The sequence below is a fragment of the Rhinolophus ferrumequinum genome, chromosome 16 (genome assembly GCF_004115265.2).
Source record: "Rhinolophus ferrumequinum isolate MPI-CBG mRhiFer1 chromosome 16, mRhiFer1_v1.p, whole genome shotgun sequence".
NCBI lineage: Eukaryota > Metazoa > Chordata > Mammalia > Chiroptera > Rhinolophidae > Rhinolophus > Rhinolophus ferrumequinum.
Window position 1 is genome coordinate 47,079,466 of NC_046299.1, and position 6,000 is coordinate 47,085,465.

At 38.0% G+C, this 6,000-nt stretch overlaps 1 non-coding gene across 1 annotated transcript; it reads left to right on the forward strand.

Moving 5' to 3' along the window:
• Positions 1–3,959: 3,959 nt before the first annotated feature.
• On the forward strand, positions 3,960–4,063 carry LOC117036523 (small nucleolar RNA U13). Its single transcript, XR_004425412.1, has one exon. It is a non-coding gene; the product is annotated as a small nucleolar RNA U13 (small nucleolar RNA).
• Positions 4,064–6,000: the final 1,937 nt, after the last annotated feature.

Genomic DNA, 6,000 nt, shown 5'->3' on the forward strand with positions numbered 1-6,000 from the left:
TGACTTCCCTAAAATGAACCCTTTGCAGAACCAAACTTTGGTTCCTCACTCTTTCCAGGAACCTCTGAAATTGCACCATCTCCCACCAACTCAGTCTTCTCAGAGCTTCTCATTGAACCTCAATTTCTGCCCTCCCTAATCCCCTACACCTAAGCTTTCACTCCACCCCACTACCTCTGCCAAAGAAATATTGCTAAAGCAGATTTCTTCTTTCTTTGGAGCCCTAAGATACTTCTGCCTCCTCAGAACTTTCTGAATGTATGCCTTCCGCTTAGCTCTATTTCCCACCGACCTCAAGTCTCTGCCCTAAACTCTTAGAAACTCCCAGTTTCTTCTTCCTGGCCCATTGTATTCCAAGACTTTACTTCTTAACCACCCTTCAGGGGCACTATTCTCTTAAAACTGTGAGCCCTCCATCCCTTGCAGCCTGGGCAAAATTTCCATTCCTAGTCTTTGTAGCCAAAGTTGTTCTGAATTTTTATCCTCTCTTTCAAAGATTATTATAATTCTCCGCAATTCTTACACAAACCTATAACTGACACTGGTCTCCTCTTTTTCTTTCTATGGATATTCCTCTGCAAGGTATTTCTAGCTACATTTCATCACTAATGATGAGTCCAGAGTTCAAGTTTATTTCCCCCCATGTTCCCAATTTTCAATTTCTACCAGAAAATATAGAACCATATATCATTATTTCTATTTTCTATGTCTAATGTGAAGAATCAATGGCACCCGGAAATGGGGATGGTTGCACAACATTATGAATGTAATTAATGCTACTGAATTGTACACTTAAAAATGGTTTAAATGGTAAATTATATATGAAGTATATTTTATCACAATAGAAAATACAAAGGAAAAGCTCCCTAGGGTTTTTCATGTTACAACAAAATAGAAATGTCTCTATTTTCATATTATATAACCAGTAAAACTGTCCCAGTTCCTAGTGCTAATACGTATTTTTCTCCTATCCTACAGGCTGTACTGCTACACCTCTTACCCATCTCCATTCCCAACATGATGCACCTTACAGGTTTAACACTTAATGGCCCCACCTCTGTAACTCAATCCAGATCAAGGATGAAAAGTTAATATAGATGATAAGATCCAAGTATTTCTTCTCTATCTACTCAGCTGGTTACTACTAACCTGCCCAACCTACAAATGTTATAGTGTCCCAGGGTTTCACCTGTGGGTCTCTTTTATAATTACGCTTTACTCTTGGAGATCTCACCCAACTTCATACTATCTATATGTTGCTGACTCCCAGTCTCCAGCCCTTCCTACCCCTACCCTAACTCCACTGGTTCGTATTTCCAAAATCTCCATCTGTATATCTATTACGATTGGTATCTATTTATCCTATCCAGAAATAATTTTCTCATCTTTCTTTGCAAATATGCTACTCCTGCAGCTTTCCCTCATTTATTAACTAGCAACTCCATCTTCAGTCTATAAACCTCGATTAATTTCCTAATTAGTCTCCTTGCTTCCTCGTGCTCCCTACTGTCTATTCTCAACATGGCAGCCAAAGCAAACCTTTAAAACCTGAAATAACTCTTGCCATTTTTTATCCCAAAACCCTTCAATGGCTTTACATGTCACTTAGAGAAGTTCTTACAATGGTTTACTGGTTTCCTTTTATATCTCTGACCTCAACTCCTAGGAATCCCTTCAGTCACACTGGCTTCTTTATTCCTCATAAATACCAGGCATGCTTCCCTCAGGGCCTTTGCTCATGCTATTCTTTCTGCTTCTACTGCTTTTCCCCTAGATATTCCATGTAATTTCCTCCTTTCCCCCCCTCCTTTAGGTATTTATACAAACATCATCTTTTCAGGGAGGCCTTCCTTGGCTGTTACCACCCATTCCAACCTCATCCCTGCAAAAACTCACTATCTTGCTTCTGTGCTTTAATTTTAATTTTTTCCACAGCACTTTCAGAATCACACACACACACACACACACACACACTCACATACATATGATTTATATAGAAAATATTTTTATTACCAGTCCCTCCCCACCCCCAGAATGTAAGTTCCATGAAGGTAAGGATTATCTGTTTTGTTCATTGGATATGTCATGTGACTCTGAATAGATAATAAATTATGGTGGATCTACTTGAAGATCAATCCTTTTTATCTCTGTCTTTCATTTTTAGGATAGCAACTACTAGCCAAAGGCTGAAGAAGTAGAGAAAAAACAATCCCCTCTCAAAGAATGTACTATTTCATGGGATGAATATGAACCTAATAGTAAAAAAAAATATATTACACAAGTAAAAAGTGGGGATTCAGAGGAAAGGCAGATCATATTTGTCAGTGGTCTTCAGGGTAAGAGGTAACTGAACTGTTCTTTGACATGGCTAAGCCTGGGCCAAGGCAAACACACACACACACACACACACACACACACACACACACACACAGAGAAATTCAACATGTTCAAAGAACAAAGAATAGTCCAGTTTGTCTGTCTTAAGATCCTTAGCCCCTCTTCATGACTCCCCAACACTTGTATGACAGACCACTGACCAATAAGGTTAGAGAAGTAGGGCAAGGTTATATCATGAACAGTTTTAATCTTGGGCTAAAGAGTTTAGATTTAATTCAGTGGATGATAAGAAACTGGTGACAGCTATGTTTTAGAAATATTAATCTGGGAGAGATGAATAGGATGATTGGGAAGGCAGACAATGATGGATCTGACAGCAAGGAAGGAGTTTTAAAGCTTTTTGCAACAATCCTGGCAAGAGGGCTGGTGCAAACCTGAAAACACAGTGATTAGAAGAGAAATGGAGGAGACAGCACCTGCTGGGCTTGCTAAGATGTGAAGAACAAGGCACAGGAAATGTCAGCATTGCTGCAAAGATTTTTACTAAGATGGTTAAGAGTCTTGATCATAGTAACATTAACAGGATAGGTAAAACAGAAAGAGGAACTGGTTTAAGGTACAGAAAGGGGTTAGGGATTAGGGATGTTGGCACAAACTGTACAGACGATAACATACAAAAGCACGTAAGGACAAAGGTTTGGCAAAGGTTACTTTAAATATAGATAATATATTGGGCGGCTGGATGGCTCAGTTGGTTAGAGTGTGAGCTCTCAACAACAAGGTTGCCAGTTCAATTCCCGCATGGGATAGTGGGCTGCGCCCCCTGAAACTAAGATTGAAAACGGCGACTGGACTTGGAGTTGAGCTGCATGCTCCACAACTAGATTGAAGGACTATGACTGATGGGTCCTGGAAAAACACACTGTTCCCCAATATTCCCCAGTAAAAACAGTTTTTATATATAGATAGATAAAACATGAATACCATATAGAACGTAAGCTTTCTTTGAAAGCTTCCCCCTCCCCCACGCATACCCCCACATTTCATGAAACATGGAGGAACTGGTGTGCCATTTTAATAAACATTGTCATGGACCTTAACTATCTTCAAGTCTTCTAGCCTTCTATCAGGTAGTCTCTTTTTAGACCACAGATTATTAACTTTGATTTACTTATGTTTATCAGAAATAAGCATCATATATCACAAATGCTTTGCTAACTTCAATAACTCTGTAGTCATCTATAATTCATCCCATATATAGCATAGAATAGCTCCTTTATATAGTTGTAGTTTTTAAAAGCATACTTAGGTTATATTTTTGACTATAGGTAATTAGATCTTAATGAATTGCATGAGTAAACATAATTTTTACTGTTTTTGAATCTAGAAATAATATTAGATATTCCTAAATTGTGACATCAGATTTCCATGGCTAGTGTGCAATAGGCAGATGGGACGTTTGTGAAGATGAGATAAAGGTTACTCAGGAAAACAAGGATTTTAGAAAATTGCTTCCTGTTTCTTTTTTATTTTAGCTTTAGTTATCTAGTATTTAAAAAAATAAAAACTGACATTTTCTCATCAAGTTGTTTTTCACAGTCCATCAAATCTGTACGTTAAGGATCCTTTTGTAGTTCATAAGTGTGATGATTGGGTGTTCACGCTTTTGCGCAAGATGTGCCTCCCACAAACCTTGTTACGACATTGGTACATTACCCGTCTGACATAAAAAAAAAAAAATCTGGACATTAATTTTCTAACAACAGAGCGTAGTGAGAAAGAACAGAAACATTGCATGTCCTCTTCTCGACTTGGTACATAGTGATCATAAGAACTTACTAAATATCTGATCTTCAGTGTCTTTTGGGGATGTGGAATCCCCTATATTATTTACTTTATTTTATTTTACGTTTTTATTTATTTAATTTTTTAAAATTTTTGATTACAGTTGGCATTCAATATTATATTAGTTTCAGGTTTACAGCACAGGGGTTAGACATTTATATAACTTACAAAGTGATCTCCCTTACACCATACATAGCTGTTACAGTATTATTGACTATATTCCCTATGCTGTACTTTATATCCGCATGACTATTTTGTAACTACCAATTTGTACTTCTTAATCCCTTCCCCTTTTTCACCCAGCACCAAATCCCCTTCCATCTGGCAACCGTCAGTTTGTTTGTTTGTTTTATTCTTTAGACTCCATCTATAAGTGAAATCATATGACATTTGTCTTTCTCTGTCTTACTTATTTCACTTAGCATAATACCCTCTAGGTCCATCGATGTTGTCACAAATGGTAAGATTTCATTCTTTTTTATGGCCAAGTAATATTCCATTGGATATATGTACCACATCTTCTTTATCCAATCATCTATCAATGGACATCCAGATTTCTTCCATGTCTTGCCTATTGTAAATAATGCTGCAATGAACATAGGAATGCATGTATCTCTTTGAATTAGTGTTTTGGATTTCTTTGGATAAATACCCAGAAGTGGGATTGCTGGGTCATATGGTAGCCCTATTTTTAGTTTTTGATCTTCAGTTTCTTATCTGTAAAATGTGGGTGGTCCTTCCCCCCACCCCAGATATTACATAAATGTCAAATAAGATCACTTAGGCATAGTACCTACCACTGTTCTCAGCACATAGTAGGGGTCATTTTCCTCTCACTTCCTTAGTATGTGCACCCCTCTGTCTGAAGAGCAGATTATTATTTATTCAGTCCATAAACATTTACTATCTACCTACTATGTGCCAAGCATTATGTTAGATGATCAAGATATAAAAATGAATGAAATAAAATTTCTTTTAAAACTTTCATAAGAGAGCAAGCAGCTATAAAAAAGTAAATACGATTTGTCAATTATCCATCCTAAATTAGAGGTGTGCCTGGATTACTGCAAGGTACAAACAGGGGGAAAACCAGTTCTATGGGAAGGGTGCGGAGTTTAGGGAAAGCTTGGGACTTGAGCTGAGACTTAAAATATGAGTAAGAGTTTTCCAGGCAGTTACGGGAGAAAGAATGTTTCAGAAGAAGAACTGCACCTTAAGAGAGGCATGTGACCAAAACAAGAAGGTTAGAGAGGGTTTCCCTAAGGAAGTGGTGCTTGAAACCAGAGGTGAAGGATGAGTAGGGCTTAACTGAGAAAAGGAGAAAGAAAAAACATTCCAGGAAAAGGAAACAGAGCCTATGGTGGGAGAGCTCAGTGTCTTCAAGGGTATGATCACAGCCTTTTATGCATTACCACACTCGGTTCTTCAAGGCTCGAGAATTCAGATGCCTTCCAGAGATCAGGCAGGTCACCCACATTGACAAATGTGTAAGACAGTAGAAGGAACTACTAGACTGGAAAGCTGTAGAAGTCCTTGCCTGCCTCAAATGAAACCTGTCTGCAAGTGAAATGTACGGGTTTACAAGAGCAGAATTATTTGTTTGTAAGTTCAGAAGAAAGGTGTTGTGGCTAGAGTGGGAAGAACTAGGAGATTTGTGATATAAGATGAAATAGAGAAACAGTCAAGTGTTACAGCCACGGGTAGCCACTGTAGGAGTCTTGTCATTTTCCTAAAAGCAACATGAAGCCAGCGTTAAGCTATGGTTGACATAGTCAGGTGTATGTTTTAAAAAGTCATTCTGTCCATCACTTGGATAAT